Source organism: Elgaria multicarinata, chromosome 9 (genome assembly GCF_023053635.1).
Source record: "Elgaria multicarinata webbii isolate HBS135686 ecotype San Diego chromosome 9, rElgMul1.1.pri, whole genome shotgun sequence".
In the NCBI taxonomy this organism is placed as follows: Eukaryota; Metazoa; Chordata; class Lepidosauria; order Squamata; family Anguidae; genus Elgaria; species Elgaria multicarinata.
Genome location: NC_086179.1, coordinates 38539407 through 38553322, shown reverse-complemented (window position 1 = coordinate 38553322; position 13916 = coordinate 38539407). Strand labels below are relative to the sequence as shown.

The 13916-nt window shown below is 40.4% G+C and overlaps 1 protein-coding gene across 2 annotated transcripts in view; it reads left to right on the top strand.

The window, feature by feature from the left end:
* The window catches only part of TCF20 (transcription factor 20), a 202793-nt gene that overhangs the window by 95148 nt on the left and 93729 nt on the right, over positions 1 to 13916 (top strand). For both annotated transcript variants that reach the window (XM_063133635.1, XM_063133633.1), the window contains exon 3: positions 556 to 647. The gene's annotated coding sequence lies outside the window, so the exon portion shown is untranslated. The remainder of the gene's footprint in view (positions 1 to 555; positions 648 to 13916) is intronic.

The following is a 13916-nucleotide window of genomic DNA, read 5'->3' as shown; positions in this document are numbered from 1 at the left end:
TTAAGTTAAAATATGCTGGTATTTTGGTCCTGCCTCTTTTGCCTTAGGCCTCACCTACAACTGGAATACAATCCTCACAAGCTTCTCTGAAATGGAATTCAGCCCTGAGAGTGGAAAGGATTCAACACCCCTCCCTGTCATTCATCCATCCTGCCAAATCCCTCCCTATTTATTTTCTCAAACAAACAAGATCAGAGTATCTTCCTTCCAGTCCAGTTCTGGGTAACTAAACAACACCCCTCCTACTCAACTGGTTGTGTATATGTTATATAGAAAAGGAGCCCTTACTGGTCATAAAAGCAAGTAAGCTCCCATCATGCACCAGTTATGGCAATGGGGAGCAAAGACATCTCTGTTGGTGAATCTCAGGTGCTCTCTGTCACCTGCTGTCATGATTTCAAGCTTTCCCACTGTGATGTGAGATAATAAAGAAGTTTGTTTGTGCAACCTACACAGCTTTATTCAGTATATAAATGTTTCTTCGCACCTGAAGAATTGTGAAACCTACTGTCACTGTCGTCCAAATACTCATAATTCTTTTTCCCCCCCTTGCAGGATGAGAAACAAGATACATGGCGGCAGAACACACACTCTCTACATTGGATGAATCAGTTTTGCCTTCATGACCACATCATCTTCCCTAACAGGTGAACAACCAAATGTAGAATTAGTGGAAGTACTAATGAAAGAATGTGGAACTAGACTAAAGCATGGAGAATGGGAACGCACCCTTCCTCACATAGTAATTCCTAATGAGCACTTGTTGCAGCTGTTACCCACTATTTGTTACCTTCCCCATGTCACCCTGAGATCCTTGTGATATAGGGCGGTATACAAATGTTTTAATAAAGAAAGAAAGAAGTGAAGATGATCCCCACACACAGTGCCATACAGATCACAACTGAGGACTATAGCAACAGTAGCAGACAACCATTTGTCAGGTATGTTTTAGGGTGGATTCCTGCATTGAGCAGGAGGTTGGACTTGATGGCCTTATAGGCCCCTTCCAACTCTACTATTCTATGATTCTATGAAGTGGGAAGCCAGCTGGTTGCCACCTTTGTGTTCTAGCAGGGCCTCTCAGAGTACATGATGGACAGTAGTGTGACGGGGCAGCTGTAATCAGCATGGAGGTCCAGTTGTGGATAGCTGCACCTGTTGTCTCTCTGGTTGTCATGTGAGTTTCAAAGCCACAGGGGTCCTGCATACACCAAAAGGTTTGCAACTTATGTCTTTGTTGTGCTGTCACTCTATAATAGCTACTGTTCAATAAAAGCTGTGTCTCTATTTTAGCTGTGTTTCTATTTTTCTGCTAGTTAACAAAGAGGGAGCTTCCTTTCACTTGATACTCATCTCAGATACCCTACAATGTGGATCACACACTGGGGTGGAATCTACACTGGCGCCCCTTTTGTTCGCGAGGCATCGCTGTGCTGGTATTTTCCCCTCAAACACAATTGCTATTCTTTGGGCTCACCCTAATAGTCACAGTGCAGTATCTGCCATGTTTATAACATGGTCAAATGCCACATACCAATGTATAGTGTTGTAATTGCAGGAGAAGTGGGAGGAGTTTGAAAGGTCATGTGTGTTGTATCATTAGTGTTTATGGTATGACACATGGCACAAGCTACAGGCTAGCACTGCAGTTGTGGGGGAAATGGGAAGTCATGATGCCATTTGACTTGGATTTTTTTTAGTCTACAAACTGCATGCACACCTTTGCAGATGTTTGGGGATACAATTTTAAAAATAAATTGTGTAGTTATTCACACTTGTGCAGTAAAAAAAAAAAGCCTTTAGAAAAAAGGGAAACATCATGGATTTCCTGTTCACATATCCCATCAGAGTCTTTGTGAGGAAAGACCAGGAAATGGAAAGAGCCATTGGGGAGGGGAGGAGTGTGAGGAGGTCATGATGCCATTTCTGACTTCTTTTTTGTCCAGTAACTGCATGTGCACCTTCACAGGTGTGCAGGAATCAAAAAATAAATTGCGCGGCTGTTCACAGCTGCACACCCGTGTAGGTGCACAGTGAAGAATACTAATCTCTTCCCACATATATCACAGAATTCCAGCTCACAAATTCTATTGAAGTGCTTGTGAGCGGGGAATGGAAGGAGGAAGAGGATACATATTTGGGGAGGCAGGAAAGAAGATGGTGGGGTGGGGGAGATTTTGCAAGGCTATGCAGCTTTACAGCCACTCTCACACCGGTAAAAGTTGTAATACTGCTAGATTGGAACACACATGACTTCATAGCACAAAGAAGCCGCAAGCACTGAAAAGCCATCATAAAAATGAGGAAAATGGAATATTGAGAAGAAATAGTATCAGAACAATGGGCTGGGGAGTGTGTGTGCATGAGCCAGGCATTATGGTACCAGGATACAGTGGTCGTGTAGATTGGTCTATGGTGCGACAAATCTGTGGTGTGACCACGCTTAGAATAATGTGTACAGTTCTGGTCACCACATCTAAAAAGGATATTGTAGAGCTGGAAAAAATTGCAGAAAAAGGGGATGGAGTTGCTATGAGAAAAGGTTACAATGTCTGTGACTGTTTAGCTTAGAAAAAGGCAGTTAAGCGGAGACATCATAGAGCTGTGCAAAATTATGCATAGTGTAGAGAAAGTGGATAGGGAGACATTTGTCTCCCTCTCTCATAATACTAGAACCCCAGGTCATCCCATGAAACTGGTCGGAGTTTTAGGACAGATAAAAGGAAGTACTTCTTCCCACAGTGCATAGCTAACCTATGGAATTCAATTCCACAAGGTGTAGTAATGGTCATCAATTTGGATGGCTTTAAAGGGGGATTGGATAAATTCATGGAGAATAAGGTTATCAATGGCTATTAGTCCTGATGGCAATATGTTACCTTCAGTATCAGAGGCGGTATGCCTATGTACACTAATTGCTGGGGAACATGGGCAGGATGCTGCTGCTGCACTAATGTCCTGCTTGGGGGTTTCCCGTGGGCAGCTGGTTGGCTACTATGTGAACAGAATGCTGGGTTAGATAGACCTTTGGTGTGATCCATCATGCCTTTTCTTATGTTCCTAAAGATCTTCAGCAGGCTAGACCTGACTATGTGTTGTTGTTGTTGTTGTTGTTGTTGTTGTTATACAGATTATATATCTATTAAAGTCTGATGCTAGACCAGACATTCTGTGATGTGTGAATCTATTGACATCCCTAAATCTTAGTCCAGTTTGAACTGTAACTAATGCTTGGGGATTGGGAAAGAAGAAAAAACAAAACAAACCCTTACTTGTGTCATGAGATCACTAGCTGCTATGTCTGTAACTAAGACTTTTATTCAAACAAAGGGATGTGTAGTTTTCTTTGTGCATGGTAAATCAGGTGATGCTTATTTAGATTGCAGCTTGCAAATGGATTAATAACTTTCTATAAAGCTAATTGTACCCTGGCACATCATTTTAAAAATTAGCATAATATTTCTGTGTTTATTTTCTTACATGCCTGTTTTATATTCCATCCTGTTTTATCTGAAGAATCCTTTCTTGGTTTGTTGCTTAGCTATGAAGCTCCCTGGATGGCCTTATCCTATTTTAATCCACCTCACTGGGTTACTGTGGGGCTTAAATGACACTCTTTTGGGGATGGCATTAAGCAGGGGAGAGAATATGAATGCAATGAACAAAAATACAAAAACCCTTGCTTGTTTTTGAATGTGTTAAGTGCCTACTCTTAATCTGCTCAGATCTAAATCAAAGTAAGCCAGCCAAAAATAGGGACACCCATAGGGTGTGGGAATGAAAGGGATGGAGAGAGCAGTACACTGGCATTTTGTGTCCATGTGTATGCACCTGCAGGTGTGTGAACTAGGTGCATACATGATAAAATTCACATGTCCCCCTCTCAGAGATTCAGACATAGCTTTTATGGTACCATATCCCTGCCTCATTTGCAGATGTTTACAAGGAGTCCAGACATCAAGCTCCATCACACCTTGGAAGAAACGCTGGCTAACACTGGCTACCGTCGCTTCTCCGTGGACACTCAGTTACTTCCTGTTTTCAAACGGGAAGTAAACAAGGTGCACGAGGGCCATTCAATCCCTTGTTGTGAACAAGCTGCTTCTCCCACACACCGCAGGAGAGCAGCAACTGTGGTTGAAAAAATACTTCATAGTTTTTCTGGTTTTCTTGCGGCGCAAGGAAGACCAGAGGGGGCAGAAGGCATGTGAGAGGCAAACGATCTCATGTGAGCTACCTCCGAGGAATCCGTGAGTGCCCAGTAACGAGCGTGCAATAAAACGCTTGTCGGATGGAGCTTCTCATCATCTCCTATTTGTGATCCTGCTGTATTTTCTTATAGCTTCTTCTATCTTTTTTCCTTAATGTAAATGGTGTGTTACTGTGCAATCCTATGTATGTTTAGACAGAAAAAAGTCCTACAACTCTCAGCATTCGCCAACCAGCCAAGATGGCTAGAGAATACTGGGAACTGTAGAACTGTTTTCTGTCTAAACATTCATAGCACTCACCCTTGGAAAGGAGAGAGGGAGGGTGGGGAGAGAGAGAGAAAGACAGAACACCTTCTGATTGCTAGCACTAGGATCCCTCCTTCTGGAAGCATCCTTTACCTTTTTAGAGACCTGAGTGAAGGAGCTGAAACCTGAACAACTCTTTGACATGTGTGTGCTTAGGAACATTTTTTGTTAAAAGACAGTCCTTGAAACTTGCTCAAAGATTAAATGTGAACAGTAATTTTCTGAGGACAGGTACTAGAAAATACGGACATTGTAGCATATGCTCCTTGGTTTTCTCCCTACTCCGTTTCCTTGGCTTCCATTCCTCTTCCTGCCCAGTCTCTGTCTATAGCTAATTTAACTTTTCATTTCCCTCCATTTGCCAACACCTACTGTTAATAGTTCAGAAACATTCCATGACATCCTAGCAGCATTACCTAGTGGCTGGGAAAAGCTAATAGGAAATAGGCAAATTATTTATAATGTTATCCTATTCATTTTGCACATTGTATGTTGCACATTATCCACAAGATGCCTGTTAAGGAAGGTGGAAAACCTAAGTTGTGTATGATTGTCTGTTTTTCACCAGCTTGACCATTCAAAACTCTGTAGACTAGTTTTATTGTTGTAGGAGTTGCTTAGGAGTGTCCCAGTAAAGTAGGTTCTGGTGGCTAATACTGAGTGCCATTTGGAGCTTTTCTACAAGAGGTTGTTTTGTCACAGAATTGAGATCTGATACAAAAGGAATGTTCCTTTCTTTCTTTTCCTCTACATAACCTCTAGGTGGCACTCAGGAAATTGCACTTTCTTTCACCAAACAGAAATAGTAGCTCATTTTTTCCTGCTCTAAAAGAATTCACCAAAAGTGATGATTAGATACAGAAGTGAAACCAGTGGGTCACAATGTCATCTAAAGAACCTGTGAACAACTGTGAGTAGGGAATAATGAGCACGTGGTAAATGTCTTGTGTAGAAAAGCCCTTGAATTCTATAGAAAGCTTAGAGCCAGATACCCAGCTCAGGAATAGTGTAAGATGCTGAGACAGAGAATGATGAATGTTATAATATTTTTTTCTGAAGTGAATGAAAACACTTTTAATCATGTGGAGATGTATGAAGAATTTTTTAGAAGAGACCAAGGGGTAAGATAATTTTTCAGACAGACGTAATTGGTATATTAAATATAATTTAATATGAAAAGAACACAGAGAAGAGTTAATGATTTAAGATGCATGGAACTATGTCAAGATTTAGGGTATTTTAAAAAGCAAGTGAATGCTTATCAGTAGTGATCACTATTTTTATAGTCTCCAAGGGCACCCAGAAAAAGTCAAGTTCCTTTCCTACCTTTCCATCTCATCCCATTCCTCAGAGAAAGCTATAGTGGTAATTGAAAATTAGGTTCTGACTTTGCCCCAGCGGGTGAGAGAGTGTAATCAGAGCTGACATGAGGCTAATTAAAAGATCAGTATATTTGAAAATATATTTTAAAATTTAAGCAAGAAAAGAGTGAATACCCCTTCAACTTGTTAAACAAATAAAAACATGCCACACAGATAGTCTTAAGATATGAATGGTTTATAGAGAAAAGTAAATGTAAAAGAACATCACATACAGAATTAAAAGGAAGGTATAGCTACCTATCTCATGCAGAGATCTGGAAACAGCCTTTTGTGGACCTAGAGGAAAATTGAGAGAGACTTCTCCTAGAATCCAGGGTGTAGAACTCAGCAAAGTCCAGATTGGGAAGAAAATAATCCAAGTAGAGAGTGAAGAAAAGGTTTTTAAACGAAAAGTGTGCCGTGGTGATGCCCAAACCTCATTAGTGAGAAAAATAAAACAGAGGGCAAAAATTGCACCAGGTTGCTCAAGAGCCAGGTTTCTGGCTCAGGAAAACTGGTTTGAGGAAAGATAACTAAGAATAGTCTGAAAACCAAACAAAGACATGTTCAAAAAGAGAAAAGAGGACTCTTCATCTCCCAAAAGTGAGGCAAGAACTGAGCTGAGGCCAAACAGGTCCCAAAACAGACCAAAATCCTCTAACAAACCTCAGTTAGGCCAAAAAGTTTTTTATTATTTTATTTGCCAACCGCTCAAAAATTCTTGAATGGGGAGTGGTATATAAATATTGTAAATAAATAAATAAATAAATATGTAAAAAACAATCAGGCAAGGCAGGAACAAACATGATGTTGTTTTCCTTCCCCCTACTCTGCTTCACAGATGCTGTTGCTTTCTTTAATCCCCTGACACCCCTCTATTTTCGCTTTTGATTGGCACTTTTCTCTAGTTGATAACTGGAAATTTTGGTTCTGGATTGTTGAATGACATGTGGGATTGGGGGCAATTTCTTATTGTTTCAGGCTGCTGATGTTACACTAGGCCTTATCAGGGTACATGGGAATACTCCAAACTTGGTGGAACTACTAGCTGCAGGGAGTAACAAACACTGTAACCTTTTCCCAAATTGGTTCATTGTTCCACAGCTTGACCAGTACTTTGCCATCTCCTACTCCAGGCTAGAGATGTAAAATTTCCAGACATTTTGAAGCAATGGAAAAAAAATCGTTTTTTCCGTTTTGGGGGGGTGGGGAAATGGAAATTTTCGGAAAAAATGAAATAATGCAATATTAGCACTTTTTACAGATTGAAAGTCACTTTGTTACTTTAGGAACATAAAATGTAATTATGTCCAAGTTGGTTTGGCATAAAATTATTACATTTGGTATATTAAAAGTAGTGTATTCAAACAATTATTACAAATTTAATTTACTTTTTTTTACTTTTTTTTGGTAACAAATGGAGCTACAAGCTCCTGAACTGTTAGGAACACCTGAACTGTAAGGAACTTCTTTGGTTCTGCCAGTTTATGAGGAGCAGGCAAAAAACAATTTTAAAAAACAACAACTGAAAAAACCACCAACATTAGTAACAAAGAAAATTATTTATGTCTCCGCTAGTCCTCCAGTGTCAAGACATAAAGCCCCCATTCCCATAAAGAGAACTGAGAGAAATGGGGGGAGGGAACCAAGATTCAATGAATATGCATGACATTTAATCAGACTCATTTTCTGACCTATAGCTATCAGTATTAGTTTCAATCTCTGCCTCCATGGAAGTGCCCCCTAGAGGCAGAAATGCATCTTCCTCTTGCATTTGGGAGTTGTAGTCTCAGTTTGCAACCTAGGACTTGCTTGTCCTTGGTGCACAGACATTGTAATAATCTGATACTGTACAGTTTTTAGAAATCATTTGGAGAAGTAAATATCTGAATACCTTGTCTTAAACATTTTATTCATCATGCTAAAATAAAACATCCCGTAATCCGTTTTTTCATTTTTTCCAATTTTTCCAATTTTTTGGGAAAAAACCAAAAAAGGCTTCGGAAAAAGAAGAAGAAAAACCCTTTTTTTTCCTGAACCTTTCCAGTTTTTTTCTGGGCCTTCACATCTCTACTCCAGGCAGCAAAACATTCTGCTGCCAAGGAAAGACAGGCCTACTTATAAACCAAAATTTCACTCCCATTCCACTTCATAGCTTCCTTCTAAGCCCTCTGTTTCCAACACTTGAACCCCAAAAGAGACCTGAGCAACAGTTATAGAATCTGTGACTGGTGAGTGATGGAAGATAAAACATAAGACTTCAGGTATAGGAAATCTGAGTTCAAATCCAAGCTCAGCCAGTGTTTTACTGCAGGAGTGGGCAACTTGTGCTCCTCCAGATGTTGTTGGACTGCAATTCCTATCAGTCCAAGCCAGCATAGCCAGTGGTGGGAGGTGATGGGAGTTGTAGGCCAACTTCTGGAAGGCCACAAGTCCCGTCCCCCCCATGTTTTATAATGTGTTATATTATTTTGTTCTAAGGTACTTTGAATCCAGACGGGGTAGTCCTACATAGAATAGACCCATTGAAATGAATCAGACATAACTTAGTCACCACTTAGTTAAATTCCATCCATTTCAATGGGCCTACTCTATGTAGGACTAACATTGGAAACTGCACTTAAAGTCTTGTTGATTTCAGTGGTTCTATACTAATTATAGGTAATGCTGGAGCCAACCGAATGGGAATAATAATGAGCTGTCTCATTTGTTCTCAGGATTAAAGCCATAATGAACATTTCTTTCCACAAAGTGCTTCATAGATGACTAATTCCAATAACAAATGGTTGAAAGGTCAAAGATCAATCTCTAAGTCTAGTAGGCTTTTAGACCTTGATGTGTCTAAGATCACTGTATGATTCTGAGACAAGTCCACCATTTTTGAGATGGAAAAACAATCATGAGGTGATTTCTTTTCCCTTTCAATTTTCATGTGGTACAGCAGTCCATGTAGCAATATTGCAGGTTACCACATCCTGAAATAAATTTGAAAATTAGCATATGTTAGGATGTGGTAACTTGTAGTGTTACCACAAGGGTTTTGTTCAGGCCAAGATCTAAAAATGTTTAACAACCACTCACCCCCAACCTTGGAGGAGCTTGCTTATTTTAGCCTATTAGGATTGTGTCAGCAAGATTGGTCACCAAAAATGCTTGGAATACTTGGCTACTGAGATTGGTCACCAAAAATGCTTGGAATACTTGGCTATTGAGATTAGTTTTTCACATTTCCCAACATGTGAGGAACCATTTCCCAAACATGAATTTCCATGATGGCAACGCAAAATTGTAGCATGCCCACAAGCAATGTGTTCTGGCACACAACATTTCCTGCTAATTATGCACATGTAAAATATGCAAATAAGCTGTGGCTTTTATCTCATTTAAAATTTCCAAAGTAGCCTTCATTGCCTAAAGTTGTCATTCTCCTGTTTTTAGCCCCTTGTTTCCTTGGTTTATGGGAGCATTACATTGGTGAGTCATAACATTTTGATTCCTCCTTTGTCAAAACTGCTGACCTTTACATTTTGGGTGCAATCATATGTTGCATGAACTGCTTTTCTGAGGTTGCAGAGGGAATCTTCTGCATTGCCTGAAGGGGCCCTATGTCTGTTTGGAATGGGAGGAGATGAGCAGGACAGCACAGGTAAAGAAAGCTGCTGCACCCAAGGCCTGCCAGACAGCCAGAGGCCATTTTGACTCTTCCTTCTTTACAGAAAATAAAAATAAAAGGGTATTTATATTTCTTTTTCATTATAGTGCATTGTAGCAACATACTTGAACCAAGATAATTTGTTGGGTAAAAATTTAAAACTTCTTGGGTGTATAAGATTAGATAAATAGCTAGATATCTACCTTTTCTGTCTATAAAAGTGGAAAGGGGATGCTGTTATTACTTAATGTTTCTAAGATTGCTCCTTTGTTTTGGTTTTTTCTTTCAAATGGTGATGGTGACTGTATTTTCAGTCATATTTCGGAATACTGAGACTCCCTACAGCTTGTTTTCGTTCTTAGTGACACTGTCACTTTCCCCACCCTCACCTCAACCTTGCTTTGGATAACCCAAATTTTAAGACACAAAAACGGAGATTGGAGCTAAAATACCTCATGGGAAGGGTGGTCCTTGTAAAGCACAATGAGAGACTTTTAGCCAAACTGTGAAATGACCATTTGCTGTGCAACGCTGTGTTTATCCTGAGATGAGAAGAGTTTACTAGAATACTGGCATTAGCCATGGCCTTGCTTTTTAGGATGAGAAGAGATAAAGGACTGTGAGCTGTTTATCTTCTCTGGGGATAGCAGACCACCAAATGTAGGGCAGACAGCAGGTCAGTTTAAGATGGGCTGTCTTCCTGAGAATGTTTTGTTTTGCTTTGCTTGGGATTCTTCTGAACAGCAGTGTAACATGAACCTTTGACTTATAGTGATAACAGAGTGAGGTATGTAGCTACCAGTCTTCCTTTAATCTCTCCAGGTGACAAGTATGAGACCCGTCTCAGTCTTTGGGGTGATGTCAGGAAGCTGTGTTAGTTTAATCAAGCTTTAGGGAAGCCATTATTAGTTTTATTATTATTGATTATAGGCACTAACAGTTGCCAGTGTCCTCCCAAGCCATTTACACTATTTTTTCATTCTCTACTTTATCCTGTTGCAAATACTTTAGACATTAAACTCTTTATTAGGGAATTTAATGATTGGTTTTAGTTGTTCCCACCTCTCCCCAGTGCATACCACTGGTCTGGTTCACATGACTGCACTGTGGATAACAAGCCATAGTGGCTTATTAATCACCATGCACATGCAGGTCACATGCCAGGTTTTTCCATAATTACCTATGCCAGGTATTACTTCTCATATCACTCAAACCCAGTGAACGTGGTTTGTTGAAGTGGTTAACACCCAGAGCCCATAGAATGTTATAGGTTTGTGGTGTGGTTTTTTCAGGTTCAGATAATGTGAGAAATTGTAGCAGGGGTTGGATCAACAAACCTGATGCTTGTCAGTGCCGCTAATAAGCCACATTGGGCTGCAGTGATCATGCAAACCAGGTCTCCATCTTTGTCAAACTCCTTTACTCCTGTCTGAGACTAGCAATGGCAGGTTCAAAGGTCTGAGAGTCCAATGTGGTCAGTACAAGCAGGGATCAGGTAAAAGGCAAGGTCTCAACAGTCCAGGGCACAGGCCATTAGGTTTCAAGGCACCACAACAGACACGGAGAAGGGGGAGCAGAGTCCAATCCAGAAGTACTCACACAAGGTGTCAATCAAGGCACCAGTCTAAAGGTAAGGGAAGCTGGATTCAGGGAGGTCTGGTCAACATTGTTTCCAGTAACTTTCTTAGCATTATACAGCTGTTTTTTATGCAGAGGCTGAAAAAGTTACATCCAAGCTTCAGCTGTGAGCTGTTAGTGACAGCAGCTGAAAAGGTCCTCCTTATGAGCAAGCTTCCTACATTTATTTTATTTATTTAAAACATTTCTTGGTCGCCTTTTGAGGGCAGAAGCCCTCACAAGGTGGCTTACAACAATAATATATATAAAACAGTTAAAATATTAAAAGCAATAAAAACAAACACAATAAAATAGAAATAAAAGTGTAAGTAGACCTTTTCTTACAAGTAGGCTTCTGGCTCCATCTAGCACTTCTGTATTCCTGTCTTTTCAGGTGGTGTCTTTTCTGAGGGCTTGGAAGGGTGTGTGTGTCTCTGTCTGCACCTCTGAGGAAGAGTCCCTGTCCTCCACAGGTGATACCCTCATGGTTGTCACCTCTGAGGGCCAGGGCTCCTCCTGGTCTAATGGCAGATTCTGGGCATTGCTGGTGGCAGGTGGTCCTGGTCTTCCAGCTCTTCCAGCAGGGGCATGGCAGCTTCTATAAAAAACAACAACTATTGACTCAGATTAGGTGTGTGTGCATGTACAAAGGAGCAAGAGAGCCAATGTGGTCCAGCGGATAGTGTTGAACTTCTGGGAAAATGAAAACCCGAGCTCCAAGCCCTTTAGCCATGAAGCTCACTTGGTGGCCTTGAGCAAGTTGCTATTTCACAGCTCAGCTTGTCTAGCGTTAGAAGGATAGCATGGGATAACGCCATGTACGCTATCCTGAGCACCTTTGAAGAAGGGCAGCATACCAATGTGATAAATATTTTTCTGGATATTTATTTGTGAATTTTACTGTGTGGTAGTAGATGCATAACCAAATGCAGGAGGAATCCTTTCAGAAGCTAACTCAGAGTTGTACCAAGGTATGTTGTATATATAAACTCTGCAGTAGTAATTATTTATACATAAAATTATTGAGTGTGACACTGTATATATTTTGGACTTAAAAATTACTAGCTACTGAAACTTCTGAGATTTTGCAATGTTTTCATCTTTCAGATGGGATCTTCCAGTGAACAGAGAGGTTGTGTCTTACAGACTTGAACAAACTGATAACTCTTCCTATTTCTATAACAGGTTTCCTGTATAACTTTGATCAAGTGTCTCTATCTTTTGTATTTTTGTGGGTTTTCTATCTTACCTCCTAATTTTTCTGTCTTGTCTGTTCAAACCCTAACTTCTTTAAGGAAAAGGCTATCTGTTGTAGATCTGTGCACAATGAACTCTGATCTTAATTCGGGTCTCTGAATATTCATAGCAGAAATAGCTATGGTTTTGACTAACTTTGAATTATTTAAAATTTGCAGCTTTTGTTTAGTCAAACTCTCTCTCTCTCTCTCTCTGTATACTCTTTCCTATAGAGCCTTAAAAAATGAGTGGATGTTCTTTTTGCAGAACTTTGTTCTCTTCTTTTTGGAAGTTTGCCCATTGGGTTCTAGATGGGTCCTTGAATCTCTAAGGAATTGCTGCCATATAATAGCAGATCTCTTTACACCCTCAGGGTGTTCCTGTCATAAACTGCAGGATTTCCTTTCTTTATGTCTCACTGAGAAGAAAACCACAACAGGCAGGTAAATCGCTCTGCACATGGTTTCCTGTTTTATTCCCACCCCTAGTTCATCAACTGGAAGTACCAGGCCAAGACATTTTGCTGCCTGAAGTGGGGCCCAGACTTTAAAAATCTTGCTGCACCATTCAGATACCAATTCATGCCTTCACTTATCTCCCGCATTGTGCTATGTGAAGCAGGTCACTTCACTCTGCTACATGGCAGAGTTGGCCCAGTCAATACAGAAAAATGATCCTGACCCACCCATCATAGCCTCTGGCAAGTTTTTTCCAGACCCAGCACTGGATTCCAGCAGATGAACCCAGTTAATTTGAGTTCTGTTTGTTTACTTTATCTCCAAACCACTGATTGATTTGATGATCACACAGAAAAAATTATAAAATATTTTAAAAATAACCCCTGCAGATTAAAACAGAGAGGAGAGGGGTAGAGAGAAACTTTGCATGCTTTCCCAGTATTTTTAATGTTTAGCACACACACACACAAAAAGTATTCCATTTTTGGATTTGATTCAGAAGAAATGTTGGATTATCCCACTGTCATGTAAAGAGTGTGCAGAAGCCTTTAGTTTACAATAGCATCACACTCATTCTGTGTTTTCCAAAAATCTGATGTGAAGAGCCAGCAAAATTTGGGTGACCATATGGAAAGAAGGACAGGGCTCCTGTATCTTTAACACGTGTATTGAAAAGGGAATTTCAGCAGGTGTCATTTGTATGCATGCAGCACCTGGTGAAATTCCCTCTTCATCACAACCCTGAAAGCTGCAGGAGCCATGTCCTCTTTTGTATCTGGTTGGCAGGGCTCCTGCAGCTTTAACTGTTGTGATGAGGGAATTTCACCAGGTGTTGCTTGCATACAAATGACACCTGCTGAAATTCCCTCTTCTATACAACTGTTAAAGATACAGGAGCCCTGTCCTCCTTTCCATATGGTGATCCTAAGCAAAGTGGCTGTGACAGACTTACTGTGAACCAAATTATAAACGTCTCTTCCTCAGTATGAAAGCTGCATTTGCCCAAACACCCCACAACTTCTGACAGCTTCCGTCAGTTATCCCCCCTCTATGCATATTTTATTGCCAGCTTGTA